Raw genomic sequence first — 26943 nt, forward strand, 5'->3', positions numbered from 1 at the left:
GCTCTAGAATCTAGTATAGTTTATTTTTTGTCTGCACCCGTGGCATGTGAAAGTTCTGAGACCAGGGATTGAAACTGCACCACAGCAGTAATGCAAGGCGCAACAGTAGCAATGCTACGTCCTTAACCTCTAGGCCACCAAGGAACTCCCTTAATGTAGTTATTTTATATTCAAATAGCATATATGGAAATTAGGGAACTATTCCTTATGACTGAACTATCATTATGGAACACCAGTTATGTGTTAAGAGTTGATCTTGACAACACACATCATGGCATGTAATTTTTATTTATTTTTTTGTCTTTTTAGGGTCATACCCACAGCTAGGGGTTGGATATGATATGAACTGTTGCTGCCAGCCTATGCCACAGACACAGCAACACAGGATCTGTGACCTGCACCACAGCTCACGGCAACTCCAGATCCTTAACCCAACTGAGCAAAGCCAGGGATCAAATCTGCATCCTCGTGGGTACTAGTCAGATTCATTTCCACTGCCACGATGGGAACTCCATGACATGTCATTTTTATCCTTATGAAAAAGTTGGGAGGAGTTCCCTGGTGGCCTAGAATTTAAGACCCAGCATTGTCACTGCTGTGGCTCAAGTTACTTCTGTGGTTCAGGTTCAGTCCCTGGCCTGGGAACTTCCGAATGCCATGAGTGCAGAAAACAAAAACGAAAACAAAAACAAAACAAAAACAACTGCTGAGAAAGTTTGTACTCCTATAGCAGTTTTACAGATGAGAGAATTAGAGCTTAAGGTCATATAGCTAGAAACTGTACAGGTAGAATTAGAAGCCAGGTCCATTTGAATTCAGAACCTTCCGTGGATTTCAAAAACAAAAGGAGTGGGAGTTCTGACAGAGAAGTAGTTTGGGGTCTAAGGCACAGACCGCAGAGGAGCCAATTGGGAGTGGAGTGATCTGAGTCATCCACAGTGTTAATGACGGCACTGAATTCCAGGGAAAGCAACCACCAGAAATCGAGAGTTTTGCCTATTTCACAATATTGCCTCATGGCCCTGCTTCTGAATATCTACCAAAAATATGTTTGCTTTGGAAGGCAACATGGCACCATCCATCAGCCAGCTGGAGATACCGACCAGGGGTTGAGGTTTTCAGACTGACATTTCATTCACAAAGGACTTGTGCCCTTGGTTCTGCATCCAAGGGGAGAATGGGCCTCATTGGTCTATGGCGGATGCAGCACAGGGTAGGCGTTGAGAGCATGGGCTATGGATTTAGACTTGGTGTCTCTAGTCCCAGAACACAAGTTAACAAACACATGACCTTGGACCAGTGACCTTTGCCTCTCAATTCTCACCTCTAAAATAGGATAACAACGACAGCTACCTCATAGCTGAGTTGTGAAGTTTAAAGAGATGATGTTTGTAAAGCACTGGACACAGAGCCAGGCACTCGGTACATAAGTGTTCACCGCCACTGTCATCACTGGTGTTGCTATTCCAGTGGCTCCACTGGGGAATCAGGAAGGCAAGGCTCTACTGTTTCACTTCCTCTACAGACCTGCATTTCTACTTTCTTCAGAAGATTACACAAGTATTCTGGATTTTGTGTCATGATAGAAAGTCAACAAGAGTATGTGCTTCCTGATGCATCACTAGGCCACATCAGAAATAGGCAGAGAGCGAGAGAGAGTGTCTGCTTGCCGTCCTGGCCTGTGTGTTAGTCACTTATGCTTCTTTTGTGAAAGTAGATTGTCTCTGAGCCGGACTTGAAGCTAAGCTCCCATGTTTCTAAAAATGACAGCAAAAGTCCATTGTCTCATTTGTGCTCATTTTAATTCATGAAGGTGACTGAGTTGTGACATGGAGATGCTGGTACCATTGAAAGAGAAATGTATTCCTGCATTTCCCAAGAGGAGCTGCAATGCCACAAGGGCCACCTAGGGAGCACTGGGTTTGGTCAGGAGGCAGAAAGGGGCCAGAGGAATGCTTAGGCCAGAGCCTTTAATGGGGTCTCTGCAGAAAAGACATGGCAGGGCAGAGTAAACAGCTCAAATGGGCTTATTTGACTAATTCTGGCAGGCTTTGGGTTACAGAGGTGGTCTCTGGTTGTTCAGTACCTGCCTGGGATGATTTAGGGCAGAGAAAATATTGGCTTGGAGTGTGGACAGTTATATAAAGGGGATGCTTGGAGGAAATGGGCTCAGGACTGGTTGGTTTGAGTACAAATGTTGTGTTCATGGATAAGATGTTATCTTTAGGAATTAGCTAGCCCTGAAAGGGATACCTTTCTATCCAGGTCTGCAAGGTCCCCAAAATGTCAAAACATCATTAGATACAGAAAAAACACCATTGATACAACCATTCATCTGGTCCCTACTCTCATTCCCTGGTCCTTCCGGCTTCAGTGTTCTCTGAAAAATGAATGAAGTCATAGGCATCAAGGTCAAGAGCACAGGTCAAGCAATTTTGGGTAAAAAAGCAAATTTTCTATGGTCTGGTAGATGAGACTAAAAGCAGCCTGGCATTGGAATTCCTGTCGTGGCTCAGTGGAAACGAATCTGACTAGGAAGTTGAGGTTGTGGGTTTGATCCCTGGCCTCGCTCAGTGGGTTAAGTATCCGGTGTTGCTGTGAGCTGTGGTGTAGGTCACAGATGCAGTTCAGATCCTGCATTGCTGTGGCTGTGCTGTAGGCTGGCAGCTGTAGCTCGATTAGACCCCTGGTCGGGAACCTCCATATGCTGTTTTTGCAGTCTTAAAAAGAAAAAAAAAAAAAAAAAAAAAGTAGCCTGACATTGTCTCTCAGGTTCTGTGGTGTCACACAATTTACAATCTGTTTATAGCCTGCACAGAGAAAAGGAAAAGAAAGGCAAAGTTTAGAGAAAACCTACTGCAGCCCACCGTACCTTTTGGTATTGCTACCAGGTAGCCAGCAAATTCACATCAGCCCTGAGGCTGCCTGTTGCTGGTTTAGAATCTCCACTTTGCTGTTTTAGAAAGTCTATGTTGTAACTGCAAATTTCACCATATAAGTGAGACAAAGGCAAATACTCCTTAACTCACCTGTACAAGAGCATTCATGGTGTGCATTGTTCACCTTGTCTGCTTTTCTTTTATAGCAGTTATTTTTGCAGCAAGTGTACAAGATTTAAAAGGCTGAATCGAATTTCATAATGTAGTGTTTTAGATCAACACATTATCTGATGCTCGTGTTCCCAAGCCTTGAACGTATTATAGAATTATGTTTCATGTGTCTCCATAATTATTGCCAAATAAACTGGAAACCCAGACTTTGGGCCTATTTTATTGTCACAGACTCATCCTTGATCTCTAAGATGCTGTTTCCATTGCAGTTTATCTTTTTTGGGTGTTCATGGGTGACTTGCTGATACAGGTCATCAGGTTTTTGATATAGAAAAACAAATCTTGGGATCAGAGTATTGACAGGATTGCATTTATTCTCAAGCATGTACAAGAGCCAGTTTCGTTTTTTTCCAACATGACTCTTATACATTGCTTTGATCTTTAATGATCTTCCTAAATATTTATGGAGCACATAGTAAATTGTAAGGGCCTGTTCATATTTTTTTATCGCTTTCACAAGCAGCCAGCTGTATTAGGCATAAGCTGGAAACTAAAATGAATACTTGATTAGGGAATTGTCTTACTATAATGGTTCTCGAGATATTCTTCATGGCCCACCCAGGGTCTGAAAGGCTATATTGATGGGCATGGAATGAATTAATTAAACAACACAAGACCCTTCTATTCTAGAGTTTCTGGATTTTCACTATTATATACTATGGCCTACTTACTAGGAAATGAGTTTCTTAAAGGTTTCTAAAATTAGGTATTCATATTTTTGTGGAGTTTTTTGAGTACCCCACTAGAGAATTCTAGAGAAGACCACATATTCCACTAAGACAGCTTGTTCTTGGGTCAACACTTCTCAATATTGCAAATACCCATTGCATGCATATGGATGGAGGCAGGTGGCTGGACTCCCCATTTTATTTGGGAAGGGTTTTTGTTTTCAGTGTCTTGTAGATTCTGCCTTGAATTGATCATGCTTTTCTTTTTTTTTTCTTTTTTTTTTTTTTTTTGGTCTTTTGCCTTTTCTAGGGCCACACCACGGCATATGGAGGTTCCCAGGCCAGGGGTCCAATTGGAGCTGTAGCCGCCAGCCTATGCCACACCACAGCAACACCAGATCCAAGCTCTGTCTGTGACCTACACCACAGCTCATGTCAATGCCGGATCCTTAACTCACTGAGCGAGGTCAAGGATCGAACTTGCAACCTCATGGTTCCTATTTGGATTCATTTCCACTGTGCCATGATGGGAACTCCCTGATCATGCTTTTCAGGTGCTATTATCCTTGATTTAACCAATATTTTTTAATATTTGCTTTGTAGTCTTTGTATTATTGAGGTTTTTTTGTTTATTTGTTTTTTGGTTTTTTTACTGGAAAGTAGAATTGGATGGAGTATATGGATGATAGAAACTGTGGCCCTGTCTAAGCTGTCCTCAATCATGGAATTCCCTGGTGGCTCAATGGGTTAAGGATCCCATGTTGTCACTGCTGTGGCTTGAGTTGCATTGGTGGCACTGGTTCCATCCCTGGCCCAGGAACTTCCGCAAGCCAAGAGTGTGGTCAAAGAGAAAAGAAAAGAGAAAGCTGTCCACATTCAAAAAACGTGGTGAGTTACAGCTCTAGAACTGAGCTTCTCATGTTACAATTGATGTGTTCAATTCTGTGGTACAGCGCAAACAACATGTTGCTAGTAATAATGAAATACAAAGTTTGCAAATGGTTTGTATCTCTGTATAGTTTAATGAGGACTCAGGGTTAATCATGCAATAATGCTATTCTTACTTACTGCCTTTGATATGCTTTCTTGAATGGGAGAGGAAAGTGGAGAGAATGATTAGACTGGAAATCGTATCTGACTGGAAACTACCTTCTCAAAGCCACATCCTGCAGTGAGTGACTTGCTGATATGCAGAGCAGTGGCAATTGCCAATTACTGCAATGCTTATGAACTGTGACTTCATGGCTTTTTCAGATTTTTTTTAAAAAATTGCTTTCTCTCTGAGTATGAGATGTGTGATATTGAGGGCTTCAAGAATGTTTCGTCTCTCTTAGCTACTTATAAATGTCATTTTAGCATGCATGCTCACTAACACAGTACTCCATTTTCTTCTAATTCAATACAGGGTGTTAAGAGCCTTGGTAAAGTAAATTTGGGACATGAGAGGGGCATATATCCACAATTAAGGGAGTCACTGAAAAGTTTTTAAGAGGGAAGTTATACCTAAGTTGAGATGTAAAAAAAAAATAAAAAGAAAAGAAAGAAAATCAAATTGATTTATAATATTACCTATCAGAGTAGAAGTCTAGGGAAAAAAGTCAAGGTTCTTTGGAGTTCTCTTGTGATGCAGTGGGTTAAGGATCCAGCACTGTCACTGCAGTAGCTTGGGGTCACTGCTGTGGTCCAAGCTTGATCCCTGACCGCAGAACTGCCACATGCTGTGAACACAGCCAAAAAAAAAAAAAAAAATCAAGATTTTTTTTCTGCAAAATATAGTTTTAAAAATATTGAAATTTAATTTGATAGTTTATTGTAAGATATATTTTCCCTTATATGCACTTTATAAAGCATCTTTAAGGAGCTGATTTAATCATTCGCATTTGAAAAATGCTTCTGAAGTCCATGCCCTTTCCCATCTGTATCAAAACAGCATCTTTTTTTTATGTGCCAGCAAATTAATTTTAGGATTTGCCTGATCTGTGCATCCCCCATGTCCTACTTCAGAACAAAACTATCATGTGGACCCAATGAGAAAAGAAGATTGAGACCTGTTCACTCTGTCCTGACTTTTGAGCCCTTCTATGCACCGGGTGGTATTCTATGGCTTGGAGATACAGCAGTGACCAGAGCACTGTCTGTGGCCTCATAGGACTCACGTCTAGTGGGGAAGATAGATACAAATAAGTTCATATATAAAGTGTCAGGAAGTGATGAGTATCACAAATAAAGGCAGATATGGAGTGATGGATGGGAAGAGGCTACTTTGGAAAGGGGAATTGGGTACAGAGCCTCTAATGAGAGGAGCTCTCAGTAGAGACCTGAGCGAAGTGGAGGAGGAGCCACTAGTTCTCTGGAGGAAGAGTGTTCCAGGCAGAGGGAATAGCAAGTGCAAACGCTCTGAGGTAGAATATGCTGTATTTAAAACTGCTGTCCAGAAGACAGGCGTAAAATGACGTGATAGGATGAGGAGTAACGTTCACATCTGGCATTTTAGGAGGAGAGAGAAAGAGTTGAGTAGTCTCTTAACTTGCAAATCTCTGTAAAGGAACTTCCATTATGCTTTAAAGAAAGTAATAGGGTGTTCCCATCATGGCTCGGCAGAAACAAATCTGACTAGTATCCATGAGGACGCAGGTTCTGTCCCTGGCCTCGCTACTGGATTAAGGATCCAGTGTTGCCGTGAACTGTGGTGTAGGTTGCAGACGAGGCTTGGATCTGGCATTGCTGTGGCTGTGGTGGAGGCTGGCGGCTACAGCTCTGATTCTATCCTAGCCTAGGAACCTCCATATGCTGCCAGTGAGGCCCTAAAAAAAAAGAAAGAAACAAAGAAAGAAGGGAACAGTCCTGTCCAGAGTCTAGATCATTGGTTCATATATCCCAGAGTATTTTTATTTCTGTTTCAGATGTTTTATAGCCTTAAACTTGTCTCTTCTTCCTTCACCTTCTGTTTGTCTGGATGAGTGTCTGAAAGCAGAGTAGGCATTTTTCCTGCAGTCACTGTTCTTCTTCTCACTTATCTACACATATGCTAATCCTACCCAACTCTTCAGCCTCGCTGGAGTTTGCCACCCATTTCCCACACTTTTCATAGATCAGGAACCCAAGCTCAGAGTTGTTAAACAACCTGTCTTAGCCAACTCAGGCTGCAAAATCAAAATACCATAGACTGGGTGGCTTAAACAATAGAAATTTATTTTTTCACAGTTCAGGGTGCCATCCTGGTGGGTTTCTGGTGAGAGCCCTTTCTTCCTTGCAGGGGTCTGCCCTCATGCTGTGTCCTCAGGTGGTAGAGCGAGAAGGCAAGCCCTCCAGTGTCTGTTCTCCTAAAGGCACTGATCCCATCACGAGGGCCCCACCCTCATGACTTTCTCTAAACTTAATTACTCCAGAGTCCCGTAAGAGTCCTTCATAATGCTGATTAGGGTTTCAACATATGAACTGGGGGGAGGGAGGAACACCTTTCAGTCCATGGCATTGCCCAAGGCACATGGTAGCTAAGTGGAGAGACCAGGCCTCAATCTTGGATCTTTCGAGTTCACGCTCAGGGTTCTAGCACAGTGTTTTGTTTTTACAAAGCAGGCAGTTTGATAATTAGTGGAACTGACTCTGTTTACTTTGAAATATTAGATGAAGCAGAGACTTATGCCCACACATTAGTTCCTTAATCAAAATATTGTTGTGGCTCTTTATTTCCACTACTCTCATCCCACGGTGTCTTGCATCTTGTGAGCAGGGGGACTTAGTGTGCAGCCCCTGGATAATGTACCATAATTTTAGTAGCTCCTCTGTCTATGAGTTGAAGAAATAATTTTAAATTTTGGCCACCTCTGCAGCATGTGAAAATTCCTGGGCCAGATCCAGCCTGTGCGCAGCAGCAACCTGACCACAGCAGTTACAACACTGGATCCTTACCCTCTAGGCCACCAGAGAATTCCAAAGCAAGCAGTTATTGAGGAAATAAATTCACAGTAGTAACAAACATTAATATTGACCATAGTTGCTCAACGGGAGCATATCTATTCAACAAGGAACATGCTTATGTTACCCATTGATGTTGTTCTCAGCAATTGGGCTAACAATGTAGTCAGCTTTTTCAAATTAATTTTTCTTGAAATATAGTTGGGGTTCCTGTTGTGGCTCAGTGGTGACAAACACAGCTAGTATGCGTGAGGACACAGGTTCGATCCCTGGCCTCGCTCAGTGGGTTAAAGGGTCCAGTGTTGCTGTGAGCCCCAATAGAGGTTGCAGATGTGGCTTAGACCTGGAGTTGCTGTGGCTGTGGTGTAGGCCAGCAGCTGTAGCTCCAGTTCGATCCTTAGCTTGGAAACTTCCATATGCCATGGAAGTGGCCCCAAAAAGACCAAAAAAATAAAAATTAAAAATTAAAAATTAAATAAAAAAGAAAGAAGAAAGAAAGAAGGACGAGAAATATGGTTGATGTACAATATTGCATTAGTTCCAGGTGTACGTAGTGATTTGACATTTACATGCGTTACGACATGATCATCATGGTAAGTCTAATAACCATCTGTCCTTATACAAAGTTAATTACAGTATTGATGACCATGTGCCTTATACCGTATATTACATCCTGGTGGCTTTTTAAATTTATTACTGGAGGTTTCGACCTCCTAGTCCCCTTCGTCTATTTTGAACCCCTACCCTAAGCCACCTTCCCTCCAGCAACCACCCATTTGTTCTCTGTATCTATGAATCTGTTTTCATTTTTTTTTCGTTTGTTTGTTTTGTTTTTAGATTCCGTATATGAGTATTTATCTTTCTCTGTATAACTTACTTCACTTAGCATGATACCTTCTAGATCCATCCATGTTATTGCAAATGGAAAGATTCATTTCTTATGTCTGAGCATCAGTACACTGTCCATATATATACCACATCTTTTTTTTTTCTTTTCTTTTTCTAGGGCCATACCCGTGGCATATGGGGGTTCCCAGGCTAGGGGTCTAATAGGACCTCTTGCTGCCAGCCTACACCACAGCTCACAGCAACATTGGATCCTTAACCCACTGAGAAAGGCCAGGGATCAAACCTGCAACCTCATCGTTTCTAGTCAGATTTGTTAACCACTGAGCCACGATGGGAACTCCTACCACATCTTCTTTATCCATTCATCTATCAATGGGTATTTAGGTTACTTCCATAGCTTGGCTTTTGCAGATAATGCTGCAGTGAACATAGGGGTACATATATTTTTTAATTAGTGTTTTTTTGGATAAATATATTTGGATAAATACCCACGAGTGGAATTTCTGGATCATATGGTAATTTTATTTTTAATTTTTTGAGGAACTTTCATATTGTTTTCCATTATGGCTGTACCAACTTACAGTCCCACCAAGAGTGTACAAGAGTTCCTTTTCCTCTGTATCCTCACCAGCTCTTGTTATTTGTTGCCTTCTTGATGACAGTATTCTGACAGGTGATTTTGATTGCATTTCCCTGATGATTAGTGATGTTGAGCATCTTTTTCATGTGTATGTTGGCCATCTGCCTGTCTTCTTTGGAAAAAATGGCTATTCAGGTCCTCTGCCTATTTTTAAATCAAGTTGTTTGGCTTTTTTAATGTTAAGTTGTATGAATTTTTTGTATATTAACCCCTTATCAAATTTATCATTTGCAAATATCTTCTCCTATTTGACAGGCTTTTATATTTTGTTGATAGTTCCTTTGCTGTGCAAAATCCTTTTAGTTTGATATACTCTAATTTGTTTATTTTTTGTTTCCCTTGCCTGAGGAGACAAATCCTAGAAAAATATTGCTAAGACTAATGTGAGCGTGTGTGCTACCTGTATCTTCTAGGAGTTTCGTAGTTTTAGGTCTTACAATTTAAGTCTTTAATCTACTTCGAGTTTATTTTTGTACATGGTGTGAGAAAGCAGTCCAGTTTGATTCTTTTGCATGTAACTGTCAAGTTATCCCAATACCATCTATTGAAGAGGATTTCTTTTCCCAATTGTACATTCTTGCCTCCTTTGTTGTAGATGAATTGATCAAGTAAGTGTAAGCTTATTTCTGGGCTGTCTAATGTGCTCCATTGATATACGCCTGCTTTTGTGCCACTACCATAATGTTTTGATTACTGTAGCTTTGTAGTATAGTTTGAAACCAGGGAATAGAATACCTCCAGATTTGTTCTTCTTTACCAAGTTTACTTTGGCTATTCAGTCTTTTGTATTTGCATGCAAACTTTAGACTCCTTTGTTCTACTTCCGTGAAAAACAACATCTTTTTTTTTTTTTTTTTAAGTGCTGCACAAGCGGCATATGGAAGTTCCCAGGTTAGGGGTTGAATGGGAGCTTCAGCTGCCAGCCACAGCCACAGTCACAGCAACGTGGGATCCCAGCCATGTTTGCAACCTATATCACAGCTCATGGCAACACCAGATACTTAACCCACTGAGTGAGGTCAGGGATTGAACCCATGTCCTCATGGATACTAGTAAGGTTCGTTACCACTGAGCCACAATGGGAACTCCAATGTAGTCAATTTTAACATAAAAGATCGTATAGGAACTCTTTTTGAAATGATAGGAAAAGAATGTTTCTTTTACCCGGACCTACTGAGAGGGTAAGTTAAGATGTAACTCAAGAGCCAGTAGACACTGTTTTGTTGTTTGTTTTTCTTTTTTCAGCCACATCTGCAGCATATGGAAGTTCCCGTGCCAGGGACTGAATTTGAGCTGCAGCAATGCCAGATCCTTAAACCACTGCACTGGGTGGGGAAATCTAACTGGTTCCTCCACAGAGACAAGCCAGATCATTAGCTCGCTGAGCCTCAGTGGAAACTCCAGACACTGTTTTGTCATCATAAGAGAACTACTACCTGAGAACAGAGTCTACATAGAGGAGAGCAGACCTGTGACATTGATTGACCTATCTCTCCTTGGCCTTTTCAGTTATATGAGCCAAAGAATTTTGAGAAAAATTAAAATTTTTCTGTATTTAAAATTTTTTCTTAAGACAATTAAGTTGGCTTAAGACAATTACAATTAATATCCATGAGGACTCGGGTTCAATCCCTGGCCTCGCTCAGTAAGCAGTAGTCACTTGCAAGTGAAAGAATATCGTTTATTTGACTTACTGCTGGCAGCTCCAGACAGGATACTACAGTTTCTTTCTTTTTTTTTTTTTTTTTTTTTTTTTTTTTTTTTTTGTCTTTTTGCTGTTTCTTTGGGCCGCTCCCGCAGCATATGGAGGTTCCCAGGCTAGGGGTCAAATTGGAGCTGTAGCCGCTGGCCTACGCCAGAGCCACAGCAACTCGGGATCCAAGCCGCGTCTGCAACCTCCACCACAGCTCACGGCAACACCGGATCCTTAACCCACTGAGCGAGGCCAGGGACCAAACTCGCAACCTCATGGTTCCTAGTCGGATTCGTTAACCACTGCGCCACGACGGGAACTCCAAGGATACTACAGTTTCTAAAGAAGGAGAGAGGATTTGGGGAGACCTGTACCCCTCAGTCATCAAGGGGAAAAATGTAAATGCCTGGATATATGATAGGATCATCCAAAGTACATAACTCGGGTGAGTTTTGTAAGTTATCTCATTGTTCTTTTTTGCTCTGCTATAACCAGACTAGAACAAAATTCCTCCATAATCACATCTAATCTGAGCCCTAATCTCCAAAAATGTTTACTCTTATGAAACCAATGTGAAAAGATATCCTCCAGAGAAAACACATAAATTGGGCTTTATTAAAATTAAAACTTTTGTGTATCAAAGGACACTATCAACAGAGTGGAAAGTGGGATGGAAAAAATATGGAAAAAATGGATGGAATGTGGGATGGAAAAAAATATTTTCAAATCATATATATGATAAGGAATTAATATCAAGAATGCATAAGAATTCTTACAACTCAACAACATAAAAAGTCAATACAATTTGAAAAAAATGGACAAAGGGCTTAAACAGATATTTTCCAAAGAAGATTCACAAATGCCAATAAGCACATAAAAAGATGTTCAGTATCAGTAATCATTAGGGAAATGCAAATCAAAACCACAATGGATACCATTTCACAGCTGTTAGGATGACTATTATTTTTTAAAAAAAAAGTGTTGGTGAGGACATGGAAAAAATTATATGTATTTGTACCCAAATACTTGCCTTAAACATGTAATTACAAATATAATAAATATTACCAGGAAGACTTAATCTCATCCTGAGAAAGTGACATTTAAGCTGAGAACTGAGAGAATAAATCAGATTTAAGAGATGTTGGTCAGGCCTCTCACCTGAACATTTGGGAACAAGTAGAGAAGTAGAGGCAAGCCTGCCTATGTCCTCTTTTTTTTTTTTTAATGACTTCGTGAATTTCATTACATTTATAGGTATACAACAATCATCACAACCAAATTTTATAGCATTTCCATCCCCATTGCCTGTGTCCTCTTGAATTCCACAGTGCTTAGCATCCTGCCCTGAGCAAAGTCGATAGTAACAAGTATTTCTTGGCATTCCCATTGTGGGGCAGTGGAAATGAATCCAACTAGGAACCACGAGGTTGTGGGTTCGATCCCTGGCCTCGATCAGTGGGTTAAGGATCTGGCGTTGCCATGAGCTGTGGTGTAGGCCACAGAGGCAGCTTGGATCTGATGTTGCTGTGGCTCTGGTGTAGGTCAGCAGCTACAGTTCTCATTTGACCCATAACCTGGGAACCTCCATATGCCGAGGGTGCAGCCCTGAAAGCAAAAAAAAAAAAAAAAAGAAAAAAAGAAAAAAAAAAGAAAGCTCCATTGAAATATAGGTATTTAATTTCTTCCCTATTGCTGACTGCTTCTGGTAGAAACCTTCCTTAACAATTGTTTGTAAGTAAAAGTCTTCACCATGCCTGGGAGGTCACGGAACATAATTCTCCTCTTGAGTACCTGAAAGTGACATCCACTAATTTCAACGGAAGCCACGTGTATTCACTTGAAGGGAGAATCTGGTCGATGGGATATTGCAGAGTAATTAATGACAATTCTAGGCACTTCGAGTGTACATTTCGTAGCTATAATCACTGTTTAAGAAGATTACATGCCACATGAATTAGACGTTATGGAGTCTGAGCCACCTCCACATTTTGGTAGCTGTGCATTCCTTATCCTCTTCTTTAGTTCCTTTCATTCTCAGATTAACTCCAAGCTGTTATTATTTTTTTCTGACACCTCATTTTCCAGTTTTAAAAACAAGAACTAAAGTTTAAAGGATTTTTCAAAGCTGGAAACCTTTTGGAATTAAGTTGTAGGGGGAGAAATATGCTGTCAAATATCGCTCCCTGAAGATCTTTCCAAATTGGAAGGATGGTCCATCCAGAATGACCTGGCTGGAGTCTGTCTGCTGTGCACCCCAGGCATCTGTTCTGGTCTCGTGAATCCGTTCTCTGTTTTCTTAGCACCGAGCTCAGGAAGGAAATGTTGTGGTCTCCTGCTTAGGCTGTGGTTTGGGATTTGTGAATCATCTGCGTATACCTCTGCATGTTAAAAAGTATTTGAAACAAAGAATGAACTTAGAAATGTTTAGTGACAGGAAGCTACAGGCTGTAGGCTAAGGTGTATCCCCAAAAAAGTCTTTTTAAAAATCCTCTACTAATGTTCTTATCTGCCTCCTCTTTCATGTGCATGTTTTCTCCTTTCCCTTTCTCCACTCGCATTATGTGATGGAAAAATATTCAATGAAGCGTTTGGAGATGGAAGTTCTGTTTGCCATTCTGCTATTGACTTTGGTATCAGAGACAAGTCACTGAACTTTCTCTTGGGCCCAAGGCCTTCTTCTGTGCGACAAGTATTTGTTGAAAACCTACCACAAGTGCTGTTTTACTGGGGATTGAGTGGTGAAGAAAAAGCATACAGTCCCTGCTCTTGCAAAACGGACATTCCAGTAGGAAAATGAGCTGTGGCCACAAAGAGATAGGAGCTCAACCTCGTAATATGAAGTCAGACAAATTGTCCAAACTTCTGTGTCTGTGGCTTCTTTGTCTACAAAACTGTATAGCATCATATAACATTAAAGCGTTGTTTAAAATGCAGCATTTCTAAGGATCTAGAATGGCCAAGACAATATTTAAAAACAATGAAGCTGGAGGACTTATTCTTCCTGATTTTAGGACTTACCATAAAAGACAGTGTGGCAGTGGCATAAGGACAGACATATGGACGAATGCAACAGAGTTGAGGGTCTAGAGAGAGACCCACACTGCCCTGGTCAATTGAGTTTTGATAAAGTTAACCAAGGTAAGAAACAATCTTCAAAAAATCATGCTGGGCAGAGTTCCTGTTGTGGTGCAGGAGAAACGAATCCGGCTAGTATCCATGAGGATAGAGGTTCGATCCCTGGCCTCATTCAGTGGGTCAGGGATCCAGTGTTGCTGTGAGCTGTGGTGTGGTTTGCAGATGCAGCTCAGACCCCTGGTCGCTGTGGCTGTGGTGTAGGCCGGCAGCGTAGCTCCGATTTGACTCCTGGCCTGGGAACTTCCATATGGCGTGGGTGTGTCCCTAAAAAGCAAATAAAATAAAATAATAAAAAATTGTGCTGGGATAATTGGATATTGACTTAAGAAAGGTACCTAACCTTTTCCTCACAACATATACAAAATTTAAATTAAAATGAATCATTGGCCTAAATCTAAGAGCTAACACCATAAACCTTCTAGAAGAACTTGGGAGAAAATCTTAGTGACTTGGAATCAAGTCAAGTTTTCTTACATAGAACACGAAAAGCATGAATCATACAAGGAAAATTAGGAAGTTCATAAAGATTAAAACATTAGCTTATCACAAAACACGATTAAGAAATGAAAGGGTTTTTTTTGTTTTGTTTTGTTTCGTTTTTTGTCTTTTCTAGGGCCGCACCTGCGACATATGGAGGTTCCCAGGCTAGGGGTCCAATCGGAGCTGTAGCCACCCGCCTACACCACAGCCGCAGCAACTCCACATCTCAGCCGCGTCTGCGACGTACACCACAGCTCACGGCAACGCCAGATCCTTAACCCACTGAGCGAGGCCAGGGATCGAACCCACATCCTCATGGATACAAGTCGGATTCATTAACCACTGAGCCATGACGGGAACTCCTGTAAGGCATATATTTGACAGAGGACTTGTATCTAGACAACATAAAATTCTCATACACCTCGATCATAAGAAAACAGTCCAATGGTAAAATCAGAAAAATATTTGAATAGATACTGCACAAAGGAAAATATATAGATGGCCAAAAATCACACAAAAAGATTCTCAGCGTCATTGGTAATAAGAGAAATGCAACTTAAAACCACAACGAGATACCACTACACCCACGCTAGAATAAGATTTAAAAGACTAACAATAACAAGAGTTGGTGAGAATGGGAAGCCATTGGAAATCTCATATACTGCTGGTGGAAATGCAAAAACATACAGCCCTTTCAAAAAATGAATATGACCCAGCAATTCCACGGTTAGGTATTTACCTGTTAGGGAAACGAGAGTGTATGTCCACTGAAAGACGTACACATGCCTGTTCCTGGCGACATTCTTTCATAATGGTCCCAACCTAGAAACAATCCAAATGCCCATCACCTGATGTACAGAAAAAAAAGAAAACAATGACATACAATGGATTAGCAACAACTAAAAAGAACAGGATGCTGATGCAACACGAATGAATCTGAAAAGCATCATACTAAGGGAAAAAAATCCAGAAAAAAATCATATATGCTGTGCAGCATGATTCCATTTACATGAAATTTTAGGAAAAGCAAAACTACAGCAACAGCAGCCAGATCAGTGGTTTCCTGGGGTGTAGAGTAGGGGTGAGGATTAATTGCAAAGGGATCTGAGGAAAATTCAGGCGTGACAGAGGTGTTCTAAAACGTGATTGTGGGGGTGTTGCATGACTATACATTTGCTAAAATTCAGGCCCAGTAAAAATTGGTGAATTTGGTTCTATATAAATTAATCTCAATAAAACTATAGAAGCTATTAATTCAGGATAAATGCTTGGAATTTATAAAAAGCGGCACATTCTATTCAGCAATATGTTGGCAGTTACAGAGGAAAAGGGAGAAGTTAGTAAGCATTTCCTCTGTTTTACAGAGGAAATAGAATTTTTTGAGGTTCATCCAGGAGAAACTTCCTCTCATAATGGAACCCCCTCAGATATCCGAGGTAATATAGCACCCGGCCTGGGTTACTGTCTGGAAGCTCAGGCTGAAATGCCAGACTAGAAAGAGGTTTCTTATCACCCGCCCAGAAATCTCTGTCTGAGGCCACGGGCTGTGGCTTCCCTGCCTTATCTGGCTAGATAAGCACTCAAGGGCTTTGCCCCCCTGCTCCCGGGAGGCCTGGAGGTGAGAGGCCAGAAAGTGTGGAACAGATCCGTCTCCGGGGCCTGGGTTGGACTCACGGACAGGTAATGTGTCCCCCTAACTGTGGACTTTCTGCCACCTCCAGCCACTTGTGGCGTCTCCACGTGGAACACCACGTTGTGTGAGTCCCTTTGAGGGTTTGTTCTGTCCCTGCACGTTCTCTCCGAGGCGTAGGTGTTCCTTGTGATGCTTATTTTTTGAGGGCATCGACATCCCAAGCCGGGGAGAGCCAGGGCTCTACTGGGAGGGCACGAGGCTTCTCCGAGGACATCCTTCCAAAAGCACATGCCGCTCCGCCTCCTCCACCCCTCGGCCCGGTCCACGCTCTGGTTTCCCAATTCTCCTCCCTTCCAGGGTTCCGTGGGTGGCAGTCTGTCCCAGGAAGGACTGCTGAACAGGAGTTCTCCCTAAAACTCTCCTTATCTGAACCAACATCTGAAAAACTGGCTCCTGGCTTCCTTCCGTGTACGTAGATCCATTCATCACACATTATTAGAATCTAAAAAGACTTTATAGAAAAACCAGACCACTGCTTTCCAAAATGTCTTCCTCAGAGCTGAGAGGTATTAAGAGATGCTCAGTGGAAAAGAGAGTTTATGATCAATGCATTTAGAAAATGCCAATTATGTAAGTCAGCTATAATAAAAATTTTTAAATGTTATATCCAAAAAAAAAAAAAAAAGAAAGGAAAATGCCAATTATACAGGTTTCTAGACACTGGATACCATAAGCAGCCTCAGTGTGCTCACTTGGCTGATGAGCACTATGACTTGAGAGAGGGGTTGGAGGGGGTCGGGAGGGGATGTGAGATGCAGTGTTTGATCAGAGGGACTTCTCTCAGATTGTAGAGCAGCACTGTCATTTAGAAATACCTTGCATATCTGGAGTTACACATATCAATTTTAAATATTCTGGTCGCTAGTTTTTAAAGAAATAGGGGAGCTCCTGTTGTGGCTCAGCAGTAATGAACCCAACTAGTATCCATGAGGACCGGGGTTCAGTCCCTGGCCCCACTCATTAGGTTAAGGATCCAGCGTTATTGTGAGCTGCTGTGTAGATTGCAGACACAGTTTGGATCTGACATTGCTGTGTGTTTCTGGCAGAGGCCAGCAGCTACAGCTCCAATTCAACCCCTAGCCTGGGAATTTCCATTTGTCACAGGAGCCAAAAAAAAAAAAAAAAAGGAAATAGGTTTTGCCTAATTTTTTATATAAAGTTTTTATCTATCATTTTTTAGAGTTTGTTTTTTTTTTTTTTTTGGTGGGGGCACACCTGCAGGATATGGAGGTTATCAGGCTAGGGGTTGAATAGGAGCTGTCGCTGCCAGCCTATGCCACAGCCACAGCGCATCTGAAACTGAGCCTTGTCTCCAACCTATACCACAGCTCATGGCAACACCAGATCCTTAACCCACTGAGCGAGGCCAGAGACCGAACCCGTGTCCTCATGAATACGAGTCCGATTCGTTTCTGCTGAGCCAAGAAAGGAACTCCTAAAGATGTTTTAGGTTCACAGCAAAATTGAGCAGAAACTACTGAGAATTCCCCTCTGCCTCCTATCCCCACAGCAATCACAGCCTTCCGTAATATCCTAATTTTAATAATATTTTATTTCCCTCAATTATAAAAGTATTATGATTTCAACATTAATCAAGGTAAAACTATTAATGAGATCCTACCTTAGTTTTTACATTCTAAATTGGCTGCTTTCCAAGTGCTTGACAGCCACACCTAGCTCGTGGCTACACTCAGAGCAGAAGGGGTCAAGGGTCCCAAGAGACGTGGTTTAGGAAATGCTGATCTGGCCACACCCACCCGTACAGATAAAGCTGAAGAGCCCCGAGGTTTGAAGTGGCTTTCCTAAGTCTCAGACCCAATTAGTGTCGGAGATGAGATCAGCACACAGGTTCCTGACCTTCGCCTCACCCTCAGGGGCAGTTCTTTCCTCCACTTCGTGACTCAAACACAAATCTTCTCCTTTGTAGGAGGCAGAATTCCAACTTCCTTTCTTTGCTCTGCAATGGAACAGCCCCCTGTTCCTTCGGAAGTAAAGTGGATGGGTCTTAGTCTAGGGACAGAGAGGGTCTGAGTCCACGATGATTATCCACATGCTCCTGGTTCCTCTCAGAATCTCGGCACTGTCACTTCTTAGTGTTGTACAGTATCCATTCTCACTCACATCAGGGGCTCTTTCAGACCGTAGTGCACTAGGATCCCTCACCTTGGGTCACAGTAGTGGCCCCTGGGTACTGGGGCCCTGGAGTGAGGACGGTGGAAGGAGGCTTCCATTCTTCATTGATTCAGCAAATGTTTATTGAACACCTATCACATTCCAGGCCCTGTTCTTGGTGCTGCATATACATCAATGGACAAACCAAGTCCTTGGCCTCTGGAGTTTAGATTCTAGTGGTACAAAACAGACAAAACAAATATGTAAATATATGGCACCTTAGAGGGGAATTATGTTTTTGAAAGAAGATAAAATAAAATAAGGGGAAAGGGAAGTAAGAAATAGAGGTAGGCTGGACAATGAGGGATTTTTTTTTTTTTTTTGACTCTCTAATCATGGTGGTTATAGATGAAAGGGGGAATGGATTTAAGGAAACATTCTTCTTAGTTTATATTATTAATGTATGTTTAAATGCCTTTGACATTTGTGGACATGCAGATCCTCTAAAGGAAATAATGAGACTACCTATTAACAACTAAATCTTACTGTGTAGCACTGGGAACTATATCTAGTCACTTATGATGGAGCATGATAATGTGAGAAAAAAGAATCTATACATGTATGTGTAACTGGGTCACCATGCTGTACAATATAAAATTGACAGAACACTGTAAACCAGCTATAATGGAAAAAAAATTAAAATCACTATATAAAAAAACAAACAACAAAAGCACATTCTATTCAGTAGGCACTGTGTTGAGCACATGATACAGTTTTAACAGTTTAATGAGAAAGCAAGGGTCTTTGCTTAGTATTCATTCTCTAAATTTCTGTAGTTAAGAAGTGTCATGAGGAGTTCCCGTCGTGGCGCAGTGGTTAACGAATCCGACTAGGAACCATGAGGTTGTGGGTTCGATCCCTGCCCTTGCTCAGTGGGTTAACGATCGGCGTTGCCGTGAGCTGTGGTGTAGGTTGCAGACGCGGCTCGGATCCTGCGTTGCTGTGGCTCTGGCGTAGGCCGGTGGCTACAGCTCCGATTCAACCCCTAGCCTGGGAACCTCCATATGCCGTGGGAGCAGCCCAAGAAATAGCAACAACAACAACAAAAAGACAAAAGACAAAAAAATTAAAAAAAAAAAGAAGTGTCATGAAAGCAAAAATTGTCATAAAGAGCTGGTCATTTATCAAAATCAGTTTTCATTCAAATATCGCTGCCTACTTTATTCTAGCATCGATGCTGGCCAGTGGGTCAGTCACCTTGGTCGGTCAGAGCCTCAGTGTCAGATATTTACCACATGAGACTGACTATACGATGAAACTACAAAGCAGATGAATTGCAAACGGAAAAAGTTCAATTTTGTCAAACATTGAAGATTTCGTGAAACTGATGAAAGTAATACAAGAGAAGTACGGGAATGACTTGCCAAGCCATTGGCAAATGTGAATTTGGCCTGATCTGTGCTTTAAAAGGGAAGATTCAACACTGAAGGAACAGCAAAGTTCTCTGAAAACCCCTTAAGCCCCAGCATAGTTTTGCAAAATGAATATCCTGTTAATGTTGCCTTGAAGGTCAAATAGAAAATGAAGGATGTATAATGTGATCACACAAATTTATTTGAAAATGTTAACAAAACCTCCTAATTTATTCGTCGTTTTTATGAAAATATCTGGACTTGAAACTTTAAATTTGGTTAAATGTAAGACAGTTTTGTAATTTGTATAATTTACAGTTCATTTTTCAAGGAAATGCTCTCATACTACCTATTTTTTCAATGACGTTTTGGGGCATTCATTGTCAGTGGCGTTTTCCAGGTACCAGTTACCCTTGGACAATATGAAACACTCTGCAAGTGCTGTTAATATCTCTATTTTTCAGGCAAAGAAACCCAGATGTGAAGAATGTTCGTCATTTTCTCAAGGTCACATAGATTGGAAAGGTAGAGTCTCCTAGAAACCCAGCTGAGCTGAATCCAGCCCACCTCTCCACTACACAACACTGCCTCCTAGAGGGGTTGTGTTGGTTTAGCTTATTCTCGACAAAACTCAACCTGAAAGCCTTGCATAAAAAGATGTTTAGTAAGTACCCGTGTCTTGTGGACCTCACAGGTAGGAAGGATTCTGCTTTCAAGATTTCATCTCAAGGTGCTTTTGAGCAGTAAATGAGCACATTGTCTATTGTCTCGCCATCATAGTTCATGCAGTCTAAAAAGTTGGAAGTCTAAACCTCCTAACTGCTAGTTAAAGTCTATTATCTTTGTGTTTGCTTAACCCCTGCAGGACATATCAGGGGAGTTCAACATGTCTGTTATAAATGTTGGGTATCTAATTGCCTTACCTTATAGCTCAGCCAGAAGGCAGACACTAAATAAAGAAAACCACCCGTCTCACAATGACATACTGTCTTTGTACATCTTTCAAGCAGAGGAAAGATAATGGCCATGTATGATTTTAGGCAAGACTGCTGATTTGCAGTCTCTTCAGGAAATTGTAGTGTTTCCGAGGACAATATTCCTAGTCAAAATAGATTAAGCCTGAGGCCAAAGTGATGACCACAGTCAAAGTTAATGATACCGTGTGTTTGGTTGGGAACAACTGGAGGAAAACTAGGTTGTCATAGCAGATGGTCCACCCTATAATCTCCCTTTATTCTCTGGTCCTTATCACCAGTGGAATGGAAGAAAATAAAGTTTTCTCTCTGTGTCCTTTACATTTGTATATAGGGCAGAAAAGCCCTTCACCGTGATGAATGGAGTCTAGGGTATGAGATATGTTTTAGTAGTAGACTTGCTCTTACCCCGTTTACAGTTTTTGAGGACTGCCAGGAAATCCTACAATTTTGTTCTAGATACAGAAGACTCTCTTTCTCATAGCCACAGACACAGCATCTTGATGAGTAAACAGGAGAGAAAGGCTTCTCTCCTAAAGATGAGGGACTTTCAGGATTAGTAGACCACGAGCAATTCCACTTTTGGGTATAAACCCACAAGAATTGTAAGCAGGAACTTGAAGAGTTATTTAAACAACCATGTTCGTAGCAGCATTATTCACAATAGCCGAAATGGGGAAACAACGCAAATGTCCATTGACTGATGAACGGATAAACAAAATAAAGTAAATACATGCAATGGAATATTGTTCAGCCTTTAACGGGAAGGAAGTTCTGACCCATGATAAAATATTGGTGAGTCTTGAGGACACTGTGTTAAGTGAAATAAGCTAGTCGCAAGGCAAATACTGTATGATTCCACTCATATGAAGGGTGGAATTTCTCAAGGTCACATAGATTTGAAAGGTAGAGTCTCCTTGAAACTTAGCGTAGTCAAGTTCATGGAGGAAGTGGAATGCGGGTTGCCAGGGCCTGGAGGTAGGGAGGAGAAAGGGAGTTAGTGCTGAATGAGTCTGGGGTTTCAGTTGGGGAGTTGAAAAAATTCTGGAGATGAATGGTGGTAATAAGAGCGCAAAAGTGTGACATGTCTTAGGGTGTTGGTGTATAAAAGTGTGACTTAATGTCACTGAACTGAACTCTTAAAATGGTTAAGTGGGAGTTCCTGTCGTGGAGCAGTGGTTAATGAATCCGACTAGGAACCATGAGGTTGCGGTTCGAATCCTGCCCTTGCTCAGGAGGGGGGGGTGGGGGGGATCCTGCCTTGCTCAGGAGCGGCCCAAGAAATAGCAAAAAGACAAAAAAAAAAAAAAAGGTTAAGTGGTACATTTATGCTATTACTATAGAGCATATACTGTACTGGAGGAGAAATTATAGGCTAGAGATAGTAGGCCAAATCACGGTGAAAGTGGTGCTGTTCGTAGTGACGGTGGTGAAGGTGACGAGAAGGCTTGCAAAACACAGCTCTGATTCAGATTTTTCCAACTGTTTTGGCATGAAAAATGATTTAAAATAAAGGGAAGTCTCGCCCAGGGCTAAGAGTCATACTTTGAGTGCTCACTGAAGGCTTATGCTAAGAGATTTACATGCATTAACTCATTTATTCTTCACAATGATCCCATGAGAGTGGAAACTACTGTTATCCTCTTTGGAGATTTAGCAAAATTAACCACCTGATAATTTTGATAAGCCACGGAAATATGCCATGGAGCCCATGGTGCCAATAGGGCGAGGATTTGAACTTAAAATGTCTGACGAGCCAAGTGGTTCTCAAACCTTAGTGTACATCAGAATCACCTGGAGGGCTTGTTAAACCATAGATTGCTGGGCTCTACCATCAGAGTTTCACTGGTTCTGGGGTGGGGCCCAAAGATTGCCATTCTAACAAGTTCCCAGATAACACATATGTTGCTGGTTGGGTACCACACTTTGGAATCAGTGTAGTAGCTATTTTCTTAACCACCACAAGTAATAGTAGAAGGGCTTGCTCTGTCCAAGAAGCATCCTGGGGAATTACACAGGGTAACCGATGTATTGGAAGGAGCAGGTGAGGGAGATAAGGAGCAGAGTTCCTACCCTTTCTCACTTTGCCTCCCTCTTTGCTATGACGCAAGGGCAGCTGCTGATGTCCATTAGCAAGGTATGAGTTTTGAGGCATTTTTCCCTGGAAAGAGAGTGTGATAGAGTCATGCATTCTCATGAGTCTCCTTTGTCTATCCAAATATTCCCATCCTTCAAGCTCAAGATGAAATCCCGTCTAAGGTTGAGCTCTTGGTTTTCACAACTCAGATTTTTTCTAGATCCAGTGTTACGCAGGGTAGAGATGATTAATCTCTCGTTGATTTACATGTGTTTGTCTTTCTTCTCCAGTTAGTTTAAAACTTTTTTGACGTCAAGGATAGTGGTTTGTATTTATCTAGGACTTCCATGTGGCTAGAACATTGTTAGACTAGCTGTATAGTCAATGATTACTGGGAAAAAATGGTTCAATCAGTCAGAGATTACCATTACATTAATATTAATAAAATTAGAATGAAATATACAAGAATATAATGAATATTTCAGACTACTAAATGTTGGTTAGACTCTGGCAGCCCTGCTGTTAGTCCAGTGATGACTTTGAAGGAAATAGATAGAAATTTACCTTTGTTCAAGACACCTAACTGGCATCCATACAAATCTAAGAATCCTGAAAGGGGATGGTGACCCTGGATCTGTGCAAGTTACACCTTGCACAACTCTTAGACAAGGAGGGCCCTGTGTATTGGGTGGACCATACGGAGTCACTGCTCCCTTCCAAAGCAGATGATGGTCTTAATAAATATTACTCATAATAGCTCTCCCATCGTATGTGGTGCATATATCTGTAACTGGAGTCAAAATATTCTGTAATTTTCTAACCTTTGGTCTTTCTTCCCCATTATATTTTAGTAATGAGTGCCCTAAGGGTAAGGACCATGTCTTATCTTTGTATTCCTGTGTCGAGAGAAATAGACTGCCTGTCATAGGCCCTCACAATAAATGTTTGCTGAATGAAGTAATAAGCGAATAAATATAAATTGCCATTGTCAAGTTATTTGAAGCTATATGATATAGGAAAATGCTTTGGAATTGCTTAGAGAAACTGCAGAGCGATAGGCAACTTCAAGGGAGAAAGGTCAGTGGTGCCGTCTGAGTTTTGGTACTTCACTATCGCAGAGTGCCACGACGAGTTTTCCTAGCCTTCTCACCAACGACCCAGGCGACAGGTGAATTGATTCTTCCTCCCGTTACACATAAGAGGAGGTCTCTGGGTGTCTGATGAGTGCCCTTCAGAGCCATCAGTCCTGTCCTTGTTAGGGACCCTAGACTCACAGAATTACGAGCTTGTCCCAGTTATATAAATTCCACAGTTCTTTGGAATTATTGTTCCTTGATGATGTTGTCAGATCAGGACACCTGCGTCTTCCAACAGTGGTGATGTTTATGTTGAAAGTCTTTATGGAAATATTGCATCGGAGAATTTACTATGGAGATGTAGCAAAGCTCAGGAGTGCCTTCCTCTCTTGACCATACGCCTTCATTTGACTTCCTAAAAATTCCTTCTTTTCTCTTGGCCTTTGTGTAGTCATCACTACAGTTCAGCAGGTGTTGTTAGTATCCCATCCTCACTTACCCGCTTGTGGCCGGATGGTGCTTCCCTGTCTCCCTGGAACTTGGGCAGCCATGTGACTCTCTCTGGCCAATGGAGGGGGAGGAGGGGGACGTAAGTCACTTCCTGCTGGAAGCCTGAAGAACCAGCCTGTGACTCCCTACTTTATCCTCCCCGTTGCTCGGATGATGATGGGTCAAACTGAAGCCTCCATCAGCCCAAAGTCTCTGAGTAATTTCTGTGAGTAAAATCTTCACATTTATTATTAATGAGAGGTCAGAATGATCAAAGGAAATGTTTCTTTGAAGCGCCTCAGTGAAATAACTGGCTTGGACGTGTATGTTTCCATCCCTCCCGCCCCCCTTTCTTTGAAGACGTTACTTCATAGTGCAGCCTGATCTGCGTGAGCGAGGGCGGCTTCAAAGGCCTCTGCAGGGTCAGCAGTCCTTCCCGAGTAAACACAAGGCTCTGCGGCTTTGATGAGCGCCCTTCACAGCTGTCAGTCCCTGTCATCGTTAGGGACCCTGCAGAATTACAAGCTTTGCTCAAAAGAAAGGCCTTTTTAAAATTTTATTTGATTGAAGTGTATTTGCTTTCCAGTGTTGTGTTAATGTCTGATATGCTGCAAAGTGACTCAGTTCTATAGACATTCTTTTTCATATTCTTTCTATTATGGTTTACCATCGAATATTGAATATAGTTTCCTGTGCTATAAGTAGGACCCTGTTGTTTATCCATTCTATATATAACAGTTTGCATCAACTAATCCCAAACTCCCAATCCCTCCCTCTCCCCACCTTGGCAACCACAAGTCTGTTCTCTATGTCTGTGAGTCTGTTAAAAAAAAAAAAAAAAAAAGGCATTGGAGTTCCCGCTGTGGCTCAGTGATTAACAAACCTGACTAGTATCCATGAGGACGCGGGTTCAATCCCTGGTTCAGTGGGTTAAGGCTCCGGCGTTGCCGTGATCTGTGGTGTAGGTCACAGATGTGGCTTGGATCCCACTTCGCTGTGGTTGTGGTGAAGGCTGGCAGCTGCAGGTCTGATTTGACCCCTAGCCTGGGAACCTCCATATGCTGCAGGTGTGGCCCTAAAAGGACAAAAAAAAAAAAAAAAAAAAAAAAAAAAAGGCATTTAGTCTTCAGAGAGTTTTCTGAGAGTTGTTTCTGTTCCCTAGTCCTTCATTCTAGATCATCTTTTGTCTTCGTTGGTTTTTGTTTTTTGTTGTTTTTTTTTTTTTTTAATGGCTGGACCTGCAGAATATGGAAATTCCCAGGCCAGGGACTGAATCCCAGCCTCGGCATCTTTAACCCACTGCAGCAGACTGGGGGATTGAAACTGCACCTCCATAGCAACCCAAGCCACTGAAGTCAGATTCTTTTTTTTTTTCTTTCTTTTTGTCTTTTTTGGGGTCTTTTCTAGGGCCGCACCCGTGGCATATGGAGTTTCCCAGGCTAGGGGTCTAATCAGAACTGCAGTCTCCAAGCTACACCACAGCCAGAGCCACAGCAACTCGGGATCTGAGCCATGTCTGCAACCTACACCATAGCTCAAGGCAGTGTTGGATCCTTAACCCACTGAGCGAGGCCAGGGGTCAAACCCGCAATCTCATGGTTACTAGTCGGGTTCGTTAACCACTGAGCCATGATGGGAACTCCTGAAGTCAGGTTCTTAACCCACTGCACCACAGTGGGAACTCCTCTCTTTTGTTCTTAATTTTTCCCTGTTGGCTTCCTGCACAGAGGCCCACTGCTATATTTTATTAGTCCATATGCAGAGCTGAGCTGTGATGAATACCCCTTAAAGTACAAGTGACTGGCTAACCATCGGATTTTGTGGCTAGTAATCTATCCTGGTCCCCTGGGGTGTGGCGCCAGAACTGAGCTTGGACAAATTCTTAAGAAGGTTAACTTGGTTCTCAGGCCCACACAAGCCCTTTTTACACTGGGCGAGAGCCCCGAGCGAGGCTACTGGGGATTGACGCGTGCACTACACTTACTAGCAGTATGTAAATCTGAGCAGGTAAAATCTCTAAACCTCAGTTTCCTGATCTTTTAAATGCTGGTATTACTCTCCATCTTGAAAAGTGGTTGTAAAGGTTAAATAATGTAATACATATATCTGGTTGGCACACTGTCCTCTTTCAACGTATTTTGCATTGTATTAGTGGTAATATTAGATTTTTAAGAGGCAAATGACTGGCGAGGCATGGATGGGCACCTCGTAGGCTGTGAGGAGCCTGGCGTGTGGGAGGCTGTGTGAACCCGGGGAGCTAATGACCGCAGAGCCAGGACACCTCAACATGACTCTGTTTTCTCCACTCGCTGATTGGTGGAGAACAACTCTGAAATAGTAAACACTTCATTTCTTTGTGAAAACAAAGTTTTTAAAAGGATATCAGCTTTGCGCAGCTTTGTGTACAAATAAAGGAAAAGTAGTGAGCGCTTGAGAAATGGATGGTTCTCAGCCAGAAGAGAGTCAGAAATTCGGGATCAATGGAAAGTGAAACATTCAGGGGGGGGCCTGCCCAGCACCGACGAAGAAATGAGTCCACCACACACATTCTGTGGAGAAAGGAAAACATGGTTTGTGAAACCATTTTAGTAAGGACTCCTGCTAGCACAAAAACTGC

The 26943-nt window shown here is 41.9% G+C and overlaps 1 long non-coding RNA gene across 1 annotated transcript in view; it reads left to right on the top strand.

Annotated features, from left to right (window-relative positions):
* The window catches only part of LOC102158255, a 33339-nt gene continuing 28365 nt past the window's right edge, over nt 21970-26943 (top strand). The window contains exon 1 of the long non-coding RNA XR_002344326.1: nt 21970-24552. This is a non-coding gene — a long non-coding RNA (uncharacterized LOC102158255). The remainder of the gene's footprint in view (nt 24553-26943) is intronic.

Source organism: Sus scrofa, chromosome 5 (assembly GCF_000003025.6).
Source record: "Sus scrofa isolate TJ Tabasco breed Duroc chromosome 5, Sscrofa11.1, whole genome shotgun sequence".
Lineage (NCBI taxonomy): Eukaryota > Metazoa > Chordata > Mammalia > Artiodactyla > Suidae > Sus > Sus scrofa.